Source organism: Mobula birostris, chromosome 27 (assembly GCF_030028105.1).
Source record: "Mobula birostris isolate sMobBir1 chromosome 27, sMobBir1.hap1, whole genome shotgun sequence".
Lineage (NCBI taxonomy): Eukaryota > Metazoa > Chordata > Chondrichthyes > Myliobatiformes > Myliobatidae > Mobula > Mobula birostris.
In genome coordinates, this window is record NC_092396.1 from 40,188,169 (window position 1) to 40,204,699 (window position 16,531).

Genomic DNA, 16,531 nt, shown 5'->3' on the forward strand with positions numbered 1-16,531 from the left:
GACGAACCGAGTGCCATTCAAGGTAGGCAGGGCCGGCGCGTCATTTTTCTTGCTTTCAACATGGCGGCTTTTGGGAAGTGGTGCAGCAAATCAATGTTTTGAAGTGAGGATTTCACTGCCTGGTTGTTAGAAAACGATAGGAGAGTAAGTATTAATGATACATGCACAATTTCTGTCGCTTACCTGATGATTGAGTGAAAAGTATTTAAATTCTAATTAATCTTGCAGAGTTTAATATAATTGGAGATAATTAATTCTTTTTAATTCATCCCAGTGCAACTAATTACTGGCAAGAAACGCATTCCAAAGAAAAAAAAGTATTCAGAATTTATACAGTAACTATACATACTTTGAGCTTATCTCCATCCACATTCCTTTTCGTGTAGACTCCATTTCACTCTTAGTCTCTCTCTCCCTACCATGTTTGTCCTAATGACTATACTTTCCGTTCAGTATGAAATATGAAACTATTAACTGTGGCTTCCCCTCTACTAGAGCTGTGAGACATTTCAACCTTTTATCATCTCCGATTTCCTCTTCCCACCATAGCTCCTCCCCGGGACTGAGGATAGAATTAATTTTGCCCTCACTTTCCAGCCCACCAGCCTTCACCTTCAACCAGTTATTCTTTATAGTCATAGTCATACTTTATTGATCCTGGGGGAAATTGGTTTTCGTTACAGTTGCACCATAAATAATTAAATAGTAATAAAACCATAAATAATTAAATAGTAATATGTAAATTATGCCAGGAAATAAGTCCAGGACCAGCCTATTGGCTCAGGGTGTCTGACCCTCCAAGGGAGGAATTGTAAAGTTTGATGGGGGGGTAGTTTTCTCCATGTACAGTGTGCCTCCACCACCAGATACAGATTTCCCTCCCCATTCAGTGTTATAAGGTGATCATTCCTGTAACTTCCTGACTCAATCTGTTATTTCCTCCCATCACTCCCATACAATTGTCTATGCAATCAGAAGAGCTAAACATTTTTTTTAACCTAATTCCTTCTCACCTTCCAGGGAGCCAACCAATTGTTACAGTTAACCCAGCAATTGAACTGCTTATCTTTCAAATTGAAGAGATGCACAAAATGCTGGAGGAACAACTCAATAGGTCAGGCAGCATCTATGGAAAAGAGTATAGCTGACGTTTCAGTCCGAAACCCTTTGGCAGGAGTGGAAAAGAAAAGCTGAGGAGTAGATTAAAATGGGGGGGGGAGAGGAGAGAGAAACGCAAGGTAATAGGTGAAAGCTGAAGGGGGAGGGATGAAGTAAAGAGCTGGAAGGAAATTGGTGAAAGAGATGGAAGGCCATGGAAGAAAGAGCAGAGGAGCACCAGAATGGATGGGCTAGGAGATAAGGTGAGAGAGGGAAAAGGGGATGGGGCATGGTGAAGTGGGGAGGGGGGCATTACCAGAAGTCTGAGAAATTGATGTTCATGCCATCAGGTTGGAGGCTACCCAAACGGAATGTAATGTGTCATTTCTCCAACCGAAGTATGGCCTCATCATGACAGCAGAGGCATATGGGAATGGGAAGTGCAATTAAAATGGGTGACCAGCAGGAAATCCTGCTCTTGCTGGCGGATGGAGTTTAGCCTCCAACCTGATGGCATGAACATTGATTTCTCAAACTTCCAGTGATGCCCCCCCACCCCCTCACCATTTCCCAGATCCTTTTCCCTCTCTCACCTTATTTCCTTGCCCACCCATCACCTCCCTCTAGTGCTCCTCCCGCCTTTTCTTTCTTCCATGGCCTTCTGTCTCTTTCACCAATTTACTTCCCAGCTCTTTACTTCATCCCTCCCCCTTCAGGTTTCACCTATTACATTGTGTTTCTCTCTTCCCTTCCCCCAACCTTTTAAATCTACTCCTCAGCAGTTTTTCTCCATTACTGCCGAAGGGTTTCGGCTCAAAACGTCGACTATACTCTTTTCCTAGATGCTGCCTGACCTGATGAGTTCCTCTAGCATTTTGTGTGTGTTGCTTGGATTTTCAGCATCAGCAGATTTTATCTTGTTTGTAATTTAAAGAAATGGATTTATTTGCCACATGTCCATTGTGGGGGCAGCCTGCAAGTGTTGCCATGCTTCTGACGTCCACAACTTACTAACGCCAACTGAAAACCAGAGCACCCGGAGGAAATCCGGGCCATCATGGGGAGAATGTACAAACTCTTTGCAGTAGGAAGCAAATGCTGATGGGTGATCACTAGAACAGTAAAATGGTTGCACTGACCGCTGGGCTACTGTGCCGCACTTCTTAGCAAAGCATTTCAATTTAACCTGAAAGGGTGAGATTTAGAGATTTGTTATTCTGCTCCTATTCTAATTGCTCCATGTTTGGCCTCTATACTATTTCAGTAAAACCCATTGTAAGCTGAAAAACAGCAGGTCATCTTCCATCAAGACACGTTGCGTTCCTTGGGCTCGTTATTCGCTTTATTCAACAAATTCTGATCTTTTCTCTTGGTGCTGAAACTGTTCATCCATCTGTAACAACAGCCAGCTTTAATCTCTTAACAGATACTACCTGATTTTTTGAGTATTTCCACCTTTCCTGTTAGAGGCATGGAGCAATTTAGCAGGAATATAGGCCCTTTGGCCCTGTCAATCCATGCTGATCAGGGTGCCCAGCCATCTAGTCCGAATTTTGTGCATTTGGCCTTTATCCCTCTAAGTGCCACCTCTCCATGTACTTATCCAAGAGCTTCTTAAATGATTATATTGTACCTGCCTCAATCACCTCCTCTGGCAGTTCATTCCATATATTCACCACCATATATTCTTCATTCATGGAGAAGTTGTCCCCTGAGTTTCTTTTTGATTAATTGAGATACAGCTCAGAATAGCAATAAAAAGGCAGGCAGTCAGCGTTCACCTTCCACATTCGCCTCTGTTTCAGTCTCCCTCGTCACTTTAATCAGCGAAATGCAGTCAAACATGGACTCGCCCCTTCTTGCCATGAGGTTTGCACATGCTGCCTCTGCCTCCCTGAATCCTGTTGGAGACTGCACAGTGCTGAGACACCCAAACAATCTCCAAACTGCAAACCACAAGCTCCAACAGTTCCAGAATCACATTCAAGATGAAAAATAAACATAAAAGACATAAAAGAAGTAAAATATATGGTTTCATGATTTATCCAGAAGGTGTCAACCGAAGGAGTATTGTATGCAGGTACCATCTTAACCAGAAGTCCAGTCATCGTCATCATCATCGTCAGGTGCCATGCCCAGTTTGAGCTTTGACTGCCATGGCCCACATTCACACACTCCTGTTTCAGGTCAAGTGGATCAATTCATTAGTATTCATTTCCAGTTCTCTGGCTGCTGGCTCCATCATCATTTGTCTTTGCCTTTCTCTTGCTTTCTTCCCTTCAATCTTTCCCATAATTACTGTGCATTCTAACTCCTCTTTCCTAATCACATGTCCAATGAAGTTGTGTTGCCTTTTCATGATCTCGTACATTATTTCTCTTTTTGTGTTTGCTCTGTCTATGACGTCCTCATTAGATATTTGTTTTGTCCATGATGTTCTTTGCATCCTCCTCAAAAGCCACATCTCTGCTGCTTCAATTTGTTTCCTCATTACTAGATATTGTCCAACATTCTGAGCCAAATAACATAACTGGATAAATGTAACATTTCTGTACTCTGAGGCAGGTTGTCATGCCTAGTTTAGTGCTGGTCAATATACTCTTCATTCTTGTAAAGGTGTCTTTTGTCATCCCTATTCTTCTTTTGATGTCCATGTCGCACCTGCCATCTGATGTCACCCAGCTTCCTAAGTAGCAAAAGTTCTGTACTTGTTTTATGTCTTCCCCGTTTATTTTCAGCCTGCAGATCTCCTTCTTTTTGGATATCACCATACATTCTGTCTTTTTGCAATTGATAGACCCATTTTTGTACTTTCTTCAACAACTATATCAATTCAGTTTTGTAATTCTTCCTCCATTCTTGCAATTAACACAGTGTAATCCACATATCTGAAATTATTGATATTTTCACCGCCAACTTTGATTCCCAAGATGTCTCTTATTTTTTGTAATATTGTTTCACTGTACACATTAAACAAATCAGGGAAGAAAACACACCCTTTTCTAACACCTTTCTTGATTTTTGAAAACTGACTCACTTCTCCATCTATTCTTACAGTGGCAGTTTTTTCCCAGTACAGATTTCTGATTAGGCAGAGGTCTTTCAAATCTAGATGTAGAGATTCCTGTAATATTTCAAATAACTTATTGTGCTTCATTTTATCAAATGCTTTTGTGTAGTCGATAAAACAAACAAACAAATCTTTTTGCGCTTCAGTAGCTAGTTCTGATGGTATCCTTAACATCAATATCGCGTTTCTTGTACCTTTGTCTTTCACAAAACCACATTGTTCTTTACCTATTTCAGCTTGTATCTTATTTTTAGCTCGTCGTCAAAGTTCCTGGAAGTATGTTAGTGATATGACTCATTAAACTTATGGTCCTATGTGATTCACCAGGTTTCTTAGGAAGAGTGATAAATAATCAACATCTGCTTTAAATATACACACTGACTTGGCCTCCACACCTGTCTATAGCAAAGAGTTCCACAGATTCACCATACTTTGGCTAAATAAATTCCTCATCATCTCTGTTCCTTTTACAATGAGATTGTGCCCTCTTAGTCCGTGAACCAGGACCCCAAATTTGGGCCACCAGTACCATCTGGGGGGAACAATTCTTATAGCGATTTTTAGCAAGGTATACACTCCTAGTGCTAGAAAATATGTGATAGCATTGCAGCGGTGGTAGCTTTCTGTGTATATCAGAACTGATATCATACCCAACATGATGATTGTACAAGTCATTTCTTTGGTCACGAAACTTGAAACTTGAGTCCTTCATACTATCTGGTGGAGTGACACTCCTGCAAGATTCTACAAGGAAGCAGATTTGTAGGAAACTGGAATCTGAGCTGGGAAATTCAATAGATATATTTCCAGATGACAAAAGAAAATTGTTAATGGTTCCTGAAAGTGTATCATTAAGGGACGTTATCTTGGAAAATCAAACTCTACAGAGGGAACTCAAAGTTTGGAGGGCCAAGGCAATCAATTTCAACAAGATCATAGATCAGACTTCATAACATATCAGATCAATCATTAGACAGGAGATGACTGTGACTCCCTGGCCATTCCATCCATCTGATGTGAAAGATAGTGCTGATACCTCCATACCGGATCAACTTGAGCAGCTTCTTGTTGGACTGTTCACTGGAAATCCTGACACCAAGACTCAAACACGGAGGGTCACTGCTCTGGTTCGGTCATTTAGTCAGAACATAATATATGCTGTGCGTGGCCAAGTAGTTAAGGCGTTCATCTAGTGATTTGAAGGTCGCCAGTTCGAGCCTTGGCTGAGGCAGCTTGTGTGTCCTTGAGCAAGGCACTTAATCACACATTGCTCTGCAACGACACCGGTGCCAAGCTGTATGGGTCCTAATGCCCTTCCCTTGGACAACATTGATGGTGTGGAGAGGGGAAACTTGCAACATGGGCAACTGCTGGTCTTGCCCAGGCCTGCTCCCTGGAAGCCTTCCAAGGTGCAAATCCATGGTCTCGCGAGACTGATGGATGCCTGTAATATATGCTGTGACATGTGGTCAATATAAACCACCAGAGCACCTTCTACTTCCTTATGCAGTAAAAACACTGACGGGTAACACTGAGCTCATCCAAACAGTGAACAGGCTTGGACGTGAGGTCTCTTACTCCCAACTTGAAGAGAACGACACTGCTCTGTGTGTCCAAAAGCTAGCAACAGCCTGCAACCAGAGAGTTGTACTTCCAGCCTCCATCAAGCCTTATGTCTTCACCAATCTTGCATAGGACAATATCGATAGACTTGAGGAAACTCTCAATGGAAAGGGTACATCACATAGAGTCAATGGCATAGTGGTACAGGCCAATGTCTATGGACCACATCTGCCAAGAGCCGGACTTCCACACATGAGAAACTGAAGCAGAGATCAGTCACCACTGAGGACCAAGAACTGGAAGTATATGTAGCAGGTGCACATGTGGCCCACAGCCTCTCCCAAGCAGGGAACACTGTGTCCAGGAAACCAAGGAACCTGCTCTTCTTGCCTGCAAGAAGAACCTGGTGTGGACATTTGCAAGGCAAACAGATCCAGAGAATCAGACAATCCCAAGCTGGACTGGTTTTGATATCAGCACCAGAGACCAAGAACCAATCTCACAAGATATTGTTGGGTACCTGCCAACCATCAGTTCACCAGCCACAGAGTTGACCACAGTATTTGAAATCCTGAGCCAATCAGAGCTAATCAGGAAGGAACTTCATCTAGAAACAACTGTGGTAGTCATGAATCAAGCACTCTATGCAAAAGCCACTGAAATTGCCTGGAAGCACAAAGAGCACTTCTCCAACATTCTTCTCAGATTGGGACATTCCATACCATATGTAATGCCTTAGCCATCCTAGGAAAGCGATTTTGGGATGCTGGTCTAAAGGATGTATGCATAGAGGCTGGAATTGTCGCAGAGGGGTCCATCAATGGAGTCCTTGATGGTAAACACTATAATTGTGCTGTCAGAGTCCACAAGTACATCTATGAAGCACTGATGAGACTCACATGGGCAGAGTTCACACCGTGGGTTGAGGACAACGTTCCAGAGAGGAGTGGGATGATCAAATCATTCTTAGATCATGTGAACGACATGGCCAGTGACTTGAACCAACAGAAGTTGAACAATCTGCTGCAAAGTCCACTCTTAGCTGAGCTGATAACCCTGTGGACAGACTTTCTGGAACACCTCCGTCACAACAATGGAGAGCTATCCACATTCTTGATATCATACATTGATATGATAGAGAACGTAGTACTTGGACTTCTGCTATAGTGGTTGATGGAATGAACTTGGTTCAAAGAGTGAAAGGTGATCAAGTTACTTTCAGAGATGTTGCCACAACAATTGCTGAATAAATTCTCTACAAATCCATGTGATTATATGTGTCCTAGGGTTTTTATTGACTTTTCCAAAATAAACAACAGACAAATATTTTTCTCTTTTTTGTAATTTTTTTTATTGAATTTCATCATCAAACATTTCCATAAGATATATTTCAGATACTGTACATATATATTGTATAATCATATTTGACACAAATCTCCACATAATATTTATCTGAGGTATACACTTATAGAAAGGAGAGGAAAGAAAGAACAAGGCAAATATTCTTCTAAAAATGAAATGATTCACTCTACTGAAATTGGGCACTGTACTGCGAGTGCCACCAATGACATAGTTTTCAATGTAGAATTTTATAACAACATTTGATGAAAAGTGCTTGAACTCAGCTATCATTGTGACAAACTTCAATGTTGAGGGATCACTGATAACAAAATACCACTAGATTGAATATATGTGTTGTACTATATTAGCCACTTTTCAGAAATGCTGATTTTAAGGTAGTGTTGTAAAATGCATGATGGCACACATAAAGCTACCACTGGTGCAATGCTATCACATATTTTCTAACTAGAGATGTATACCTTGCCAAAAATCACTATGAGCATTATTCCCTTCAGATGGTACTGATCAACCCTACTGGCTCACAGACTATCTGGTCCTAGATTTCCCCCATCATAGGAAATATCCTCTTCACATCCACTCTATCTAAACAATTCAATATTCAATAGAGTTCAATGAGATCCCTGCTCATTCTTCTAAATTCCAGTGAATTAAGGCCAAGAGCCATCAAACGCTCCTTATATGTTAACCTTTTCATTCCTGGGATCATTCTTGCGAACCTTCTGTGGACCATTTCCAATACCAGCATATTCTTTCTTAGATAAGGGGCCCAAAACTGCTCACAATACTCAAAGTGCCATCTGACCAATGCCTTGTAAAGCCTCAGCATTACATCCTTGCTTTTATATTCTACTTTTGAAATTTACGTTCCTTACTATCAACTCAACCTGCAAGTTAACCTTCAGGGAGTCCTGCACAAGGACTCCCAAGTCCCTTTACGTCTCTGATTTCTGATTTTGTTCCCATTTAGAAAATAGTCTACGCTTTTATTCCTTCTACCAAAGTGGGTAACCATACACTTCCCTACACTATATTACATATGCCACTTCTTTCCGCATACTCCAAATCTGTCCAAGTCCATCTGCAGACTCCTTGCTTCCTCAACACTACCTACTCCTCCACCTATCATTGTACCATCCACAAACCTGGCCACATAGTCATCATTTCTGTTATTTAAATCATTAAAGTATAACGTGAAAAGATGCAATTCTAACATCGACCCCTGTGGAACACCACTCGTCACCCTTTATTCCCATGCTTTGCCTCCTTCTGTCTATGATAGAATCTTTTTTGTAACACTGTGGGCTCTTGTTAAGCAGCTTCATGTGCAGCACCTTGTCAGAGGCCTTCTGAAAATGGAAAAAAGAAAATCCACTGGCTCTCCCTTGTCTGTCCTGCTGTTATTTTCTCAAAGACTCCCAACGGATTTGATAGACAAGCTTTTTCCTTAAGGTAACCATGCTGCCTTCAGCATATTTTGTCATAGAATAATATAGAACAGTACGGCACAAGAACAGGTCCTTTGGCCCACAATCTTGTGCCATACCAGCTAAAAAGCAAATTTTAAAAAAACCTGCAATCTAATCCTTCCTACTTACACAATGTCCATATCTTTCCATCTTCCTCATATTGAATGAATGAATGAAATTTATTTCGGTCAGTACAAACATAACAAAAAGCATCATTTTCAACGATGATTTCATAAGACAAAATTACAACAAAAAAACGTAGATATTCTTTAAAAAACTGGGTAGTGGGTAGTGGCTTCATACGTCACTATTACAGGGCGTGATGACCCTGCCTTACGCGAGTCCCGGGCTCGGCTGGCTCCGGCTGACAGTACCTGGTATGGGCCCCTATCCAGGGTTACGGATCCCACTGCCTTGTGGGTACCTTCAGGAGAAGAGAAGGCTAAGGAGTAAACCCTACACAAATCCAGAGTGGAGCCTGTAAGGCGGTTGGATGACGTATCACGTCACTTCTCGGCAGCTCCTGCAGCCAAGCTGATGCCAAATGTACTGCTTCGCATTCCTTTGGACCACATCCACGAGGCCGAGATGGGGATCTTGATGTCTGTGCAGCCCAAGATCTCCATATTTATCGCCCAGGTCTGCGCCCTGGAAAGGGCACATCCAATGTCTACTTAGACAGACAGAGCCATGATGATGATTCTTTAAAACAGACCGAAAGGATGTAGTTACCTCTACCACCATACTAAGCAGCACATTCTAGACATCGACCACTCTCTGAGAAAAATCTTCCCTCTTACAGCCCCCTAGAACCTACGCCCTCTCACCTTCAAAGCATGACCTCTGGTATTAGACATTTTAACCCTGAGAAAAAGATACTCCCTGTCTACTCTATCTGTGCCTCTCATAATCTTATAAACCTCTATCAGTTCTTCAGTCAGCCTTCGCTGCTCCAAAGAAAACAAAAGTTTGTCCAGTCTCTGGTGATAGCACATGCCCTCCAAACCAGGCAGCATCCTAGTAAACCTCTCCTACACCCTATCCAAAGAACATCCTTCTTATATTGGGGCGACCAGAACAATATGCAATATTTCAGATGTGGCCTCACCAGAGTTTTGTAAAGTTGCAACATAACCTTAGTGCCTCAATAAGAGCAGGCATTCCGTAAGCCTTTTTAACCAGTCTGTTGACCTGTGTAGCCACCTTCATGGAGCTATGAACATGACGCCAAGATCCCTCTGCTCAGCAAATTTGTTAAGCACCTTGCATTTGCCCCACCAAGGTGCAATACCTCACATTCATCTGCCATTTCTGTGCCCAGTAGATCTACAACTGATCTATATCACACCATATTATTTGCCAGTCTTCTACACTATGCACAACTCATCTGTAAATTTACTAACCCATGCATCTGCATTTTCCTCCAGGTCATTTTATATTAATCATAAACAGTAGAGGTCCCGGCACGGATCACTGTGGAACACCACTAATTGCAGAGCTCCAGTTCAAATGGTCCCTTTGACCACTACCCTCTGTTTTCTGTGCGCAAACCAGTTCTGAATCCAAATAGCCAATTTGCCATGGACCCCATGCGGCCTGATCTTCTGGATTAGCCTTCCATGAGGGACTTTGTCAAACACCTTATTAAAATCCATGTAGACAACATTCACTGCTCTACCCTCATCAACCTCCCTCATCACCTTGTCAAAAAACTCAATCAAGCAAGTAGGTGAATTTGTCAGATTAACCTTTCACCTTAACAGCACCATGTTACCCCTAGACTCGTTATTACTGTTTCAAAAGTCTTGCATTTTGACATTTTTTTCCCCCTCTTACAGATAGGCTCGCTCAATTGATCTTTGCTAGACTTTGCTTTATTTATGCCAAAATTTGCCCTGCTTCAGTTTAGGACCCTAACCTGTGGACGTGTCCTATCCTTTTCCATCACTGTCTTAAACTATTCAAATTATGGTCACTAGAATCAAGGAGCTAATTCCCACTTCAGTTGTTTACTCTATCTTTTTCCCTACTGACTCAGAAAGCTTTCCTGGACACATTTCACAAATTCCACCCTTACTGCTTTGGGTGGCTCAGTTAATACTGTGAAAATTAAAGTCTCAGATGAATACATTATTATTACAACTATGAGTAATGTCTCTACACAGCTCCTCAAGTTCCCACTGAGGATATATTGGAGGGTGTATAATATAGTGCTGTTAGAATGACCCGCCCCTTTTTCCAAATTTTAAGGCCTCACTGGATGACCTCCAGGAATCATCTCTTAAGCTGTTACATCCCTGCTTGTCAAAAAGGCAACATGCCCTCCTTGCTTACCCGAACTACTGTCACACGTGTAGCATCTGTATCTTGGACAATTGAGCCACCAGTTCTGCCCTCTCGGCCATGTTTTTGTTATGGCTATAACTCTCCAGAGCCGATCCATTCTTCATCTCAGTTTTTCAGCAACTGTTGTGATTGGTTCGTGGGTTTCCAAGCATTGTTGATCATTTCCTCCAACAGACTTAGATGGCACTGAAAGCAATTTTGTCACTTATACAAATGATCACAGGTGAGCCCCTTGTTTTTCCACCCAGCCCTCTCTGCTACTTAGAAACGCATGTTTCCTTACTTTTTAGTACTCTTTTTACAAATACTGCTTTATTTGATGAGTATCTTTTCTTTTTTTTAACTTAAAATGAATCAACTTTGCCCAGACAAAAATGTGCCCTTAAAAGATTCATTTAACAATCTATCCATTCAGTATTTAGTATTTACATTGCAGCACAGGTAAATTAACAAAGATACTGGGTACGTTGTTATCGATTATTTTGAAGAAGTACTTCAAAAAACAAAAACATAATCTAAAGCAAACCCTCAAATGTGATTGGAGCCTGTTTCAGGGTAGGTTGGTGTCTTGCAGGTAGCAAGTGTTGGTCATTCCTATTTCCACGTTCACTTACTCGTGTAATATCTGCATGTCTTGGTCAGTATCAAATTTAGTGTGAGGAGCCCTTGGATATTTGTTAAAGAGATGGTGTAGAACATCATTTTGCAATCCCAAGTCAGTGTCATTTATGGAACAATAGGTAGAATTCTTGTGTCTGAATTGGCGAATTGTTAGTACCATTTATTTATATTTATTTGTTGAGATACAGCACGAATTGGGCCTTCCAGCCCTTAAAGCCGTGCTACTTGGCAATCTCACCTAATCATGGAACAATTTACAATGACTAATTAACCTACCAGCTGAAGCATCTTTGGACTGTGGGAGGAAACCGGAGCACCCGGAGGAAACCTACACAGTCACAGGGAGAACATGAGGCAGTGGCAAGAATTGAAGCCGAGCCACCTGTACTGTAAAGCAATGTGCTAACCAGTACACTACTGTGCCGTCCTATTTCACTTCAGAGACTTGTTCTAAGTTCACACGCTGATTCTTTATTCGTAGACAGTCCCTTGTAGTTGATCATATTTATTTAGTGACACCATGTGGAGTAGGCGCTTCCAGCCCTTCGAGCCACACTGTCCCTGCAACCCCACACCCCTATTAACCCTAACCTAATCAGAGGACAATTTACATTGACTAATTAACCTACCTGCTGCATCTTTGTCACATGGTGTGAGCAGAATTATCTGCAGCTTAATGTGAAAAAAAACCACAGAGCTGGTGGTAGACCTGAGGAGAGCTAAGGTACCGGTGACCCCTGTTTCCATCCAGGGGGTCAGTGTGGACATGGTGGAGGATTACAAATACCTGGGGATAAGAATTGACAATAAACTGGACTTGTCTAAGAACACTGAGGCTGTCTATAAGAGGGGTCAGAGCCGTCTCTGTTTCCTGAGGAGACTGAGGTCCTTTAACATCTGCCGGACGATGCTGAGGATGTTCTATGAGTCTGTGGTGGCCAGTGCTATCATGTTTGCTGTTGTGTGCTGGGGCAGCAGGCTGAGGGTAGCAGACACTAACAGAATCAACAAACTCATCTGTAAGGCCAGTGATGTTGTGGGGATGGAACTGGACTCTCTCACGGTGGTGTCTGAAAAGAGGATGCTGTCTAAGTTGCATGCCATCTTGGTCAATGTCTCCCATCCACTACATAATGTACTGGGTGGGCACAGGAATACATTCAGCCAGAGAGTCATTCCTCCGAGATGCAGCACAGAGCGTCATAGGAAGTCATTCCTGCCTGTAGCCATTAAACTTTACAACTCCTCCCTTGGAGGGTCAGACACCCTGAGCCGATAGGCTGATCCTGGACTTATTTCATAATTTACTGGCATAATTTACATATTACTATTTAACTATTAATAGTTCTATTACTATTTATTATTTATGGTGCAATTATAACAAAAACCAATTTCCCCCGGGATCAGTAAAGTATGACTATGACTTTGGACTGGGGGAGAAAACTGGACCACCCAGGGAAAGTCGACGCAACCCACGGGGAGGACATATAGAAACTCCTCACAGAATGGTGGTGATTTGAACCCTGAGCTCTGGAACATTCTGAGCTGTAATTCTACCACGGCGCCAATTCCTGAACTTCCTGCTTTTCTGATTTTGTGACTTCTGTGATCACAATGGTGAATGTAGGAACCACAGAGTTTTTTGCAGATGGGATAAGAAGCCCCTGACTCAGTGCTTGGTTTCTGATCTAGTGTGCACATTCTGCATATACGTTGGACTTCTGTGGATCCTGATGGAGGGGCAGGTTCTTGGTGGTATGTCGCATGCTCCCTCTCTATTTTAGGTTGTTCATCGGCTAGGCACTTTCAAGGAGATAGTGGTGCACCATGCTTCTTTGAGAAAGATTTGAGAAACCTTTCTTCTTTTCCTCTTTGTCTGGCAGTTTTATAGTTGGGTTGTAGGAAAAGAACAAAGATGTTGGTTAATTTATCCTTTGATAGATTTGAAGTATTGTGAGAATAGGGTTGTTGTGATTGACTAAACTGAGCCACACACAGCAAACTTTCAGGAGAGAGTCCAACAGAATCTCCCAATCCACACACATTTTTGATACTTTTTAAACGCAAGGATAAAAATAAATGATTAACTCCAGTTTCAATTGCTAGAGTCACCAACTCAACTTTAACATTTCGAATATAGTCATGTAACTACATTCCTACATTCCAACATTCCTCCTTAGAACACCTGGAGAATAAAGACGCATACGTAAGGCTCCTTTTCATTGACTACAGCTCTGCCTTTAATACCATCATTCCAAATAAACTGATTCCTAAGCTCCGGAACCTGGGCCTTAGCACTCAATGATCTGCAGCTAGATCTTCAACTTCCTCACAGACAGGACCCAGCCTGTAAAAATAGGGGGCAAACTCTCCTCTACAATCACTCTGAGCACCGGTGCCCCACAAGGCTGTGTACTCAGCCCCCTGCTGTACTCACTGTACACCCATGATTGTGTAGCCAAGTTTCCATCAAGCTCAATATATTAAGATTGCTGATGACACCACAATTGTAGGCGGTATCTCGGGTAATGATGAGTTTGAGTACAGAGAGGAAATTAAGAACCTGGTGGCATGGTGCGAAGACAATAACGTCAACGTCAGCAAGACGAAATCTTGCTTGCAAAGTTAGTTAGCATTCCTTTAAGATGTAACAGAAAGAGTGGATAGACAACAAACTAGTCATAGTCATACTTTATTGATCCCGGGGGAAATTGGTTTTCATTACAGTTGCACCATAAATAATAAATAGTAATAACACCATATATAGTTAAATAGTACCTACAACTAGGGATGTAGATGCACCGTAGAAAGCATTCTTCTGGGATGCATCACAACCTGGTATGGAAGTTGTCCTGTCCAAGACCGGAAGAAGCTGCAGAAGATCGTGAACACAGCGCAGCACATCACACAAACCAATCTTCCGTCCTTGGACTCACTTTACACCGCACGCTGTTGGAGCAGTGCTGCCAGGATAATCGAGGACACGACCCACCCAGCCAACACACTTTTCGGCCCTCTTCCCTCTGGGAGAAGGCTCAGTAGCTTGAAGACTCATATGGCCAGATTTGGGGACAGGTTCTTTCCAACTGAGATAAGACTGCTGAACGGATCCTGACCCGGATTTGGGCCGTACCCTCCAAATATCCGGAGCTGCATCTCGGTTTTTTTTTTGCACTACCTTACTTTCCCTTTTCTATTTTCTATTTATGATTTATAATTTAAATTTTTGGTATTTACTATAGATTTGTACTCCAGGGAGCGCGAAGTGCAGAATCAAATATCGTTGTGATGATTGTACGCTCTAGTATCAATTGTTTGGTGACAATAAAGTAAAGTAACTTTGCAGAATTAAATGGTAGCACATGCTAACCAGTAGAGCCCTTTTTAATATTCAATACTGGTGTCCGTTTCAAAAGCTTCTGAGCAAAAACTCTAGACATCCAAGTATACCCCTCTTGTTACAGTGTTAAGGATGGGGCCATGAATATACAACTAGTTAGAATTTTAAGTGATAAAATAGCCCTGTCCTAAAATGTGTGATACGTGGCAGGGATAACGAAGTGCTAATATAGGAGACGAAGTGTTAATGCTTTCCTGATCTCATTCTGAAGTTTTCAATGATTAATTAACATGAATAATCATCTATTGTTTTCCTCTATGTTGTTTAAATGGCAAACAATCAGAATGCTCCACACCCAGCGATTTGTGTTGCTGGCTTTAGGGTATCAGTTGAAGTGAAATTGTGAATAGGTTTTATTTCCTGAAGATTGGGTCTCATGTTAATAAATTCATTATTATGCTATCCATAATTTTATAACTCCGGAATAATCCCTAACAAGTATTAGTGGTATCTTTCCAGCACTTGTCAAGTGCCGCCTTTAAGTAGTGTTTCAGCGGCATTTGAGGACAAGAATCATCATAGCCTGGCTGACCATGACTTTTCTGCCAGGTTTAAAATTTTGATCTTTTAAACACACTCGTTTTTCAGTCACCTAAAAGCTATACTGCTGCACTGAAGGTGGTACAGTATTAGAGGCAAACAACAGGAATTCTGCAGATGCTGGAAATTCAAGCAACACATATCAAAGTTGCTGGTGAACGCAGCAGGCCAGACTGTCCTGATGAAGGGTCTCGGCCTGAAACGACGACTGTACCTCTTCCTAGAGATGCTGCCTGGCCTGCTGCATTCACCAGCAACTTTGATGTGTGTTGGCAGTATTAGAGGTACCACCTCAACGTTGAGACATTAAATTGCTGACCCAGCTGCTACTGATGAATTTAAAATACCTCTTTGCATCAAAATCTTTCTTTAAAAGGAACTATCATTCAGAATTGCCGCTGTATTTCTTGGAATACAAAGGACTGTATACTTCAAAATAAAACTTTATTGGCTGTGAACTGCTTTGCATTGACATGAATTTAGGAAGGGAACTGTCTAAAAGCAATTCATTCTCCATGTGAGGGCCTGTTTGTAAGTGACTATTTTAGCACTTCCTTGGGCCAGGGAATAATCTTGATCAATTTACTGCTAATATTCTTCAATTAGGTGGTATCTGAATTAGAAAAATGTTGATTCATTTAGTGTGCAGTGCTGAATATGCTGCATTATGGAAGTTATTTACTTCAGCTGAGTTGTTAAATACGAACATAGAAAAGAACACTGTAAATACATATTCAGGTGGATGTGAAGTACTCCATTAAACAGCTGAAAATGATGCCTCATTTACTTCCCCTGAGAGCAATCTTTTTTTCACATCCCTCCCCTTTCCAGTGCATCCCTACCTCCCACTTTGCTTTCTGTGTCTGCTCAGTACATGTTAGTCTACTGTACCTATGAAAGACAGTGCAGAGGTTGCTGTTAGCCAGAGATCAGATCCCACTGCTTGAGGTTTCTCCTTCACCCCTGAGTGCTGGAAATGTCTGAGCCAAAGGGTCAATTACAAAGAGATATATTGTGAACACAATTCTGTTAAAAAGTTAATTGTTGTTTGTAAACATCTCTGAT

General features: G+C 41.8%; 1 protein-coding gene across 3 annotated transcripts in view; it reads left to right on the plus strand.

Moving 5' to 3' along the window:
- The first annotated feature begins 46 nt into the window (after positions 1-46).
- The window catches only part of mtor (mechanistic target of rapamycin kinase), a 341,456-nt gene continuing 324,971 nt past the window's right edge, over positions 47-16,531 (plus strand). For all 3 annotated transcript variants that reach the window (XM_072245239.1, XM_072245242.1, XM_072245241.1), the window contains exon 1: positions 47-144. The gene's annotated coding sequence lies outside the window, so the exon portion shown is untranslated. The remainder of the gene's footprint in view (positions 145-16,531) is intronic.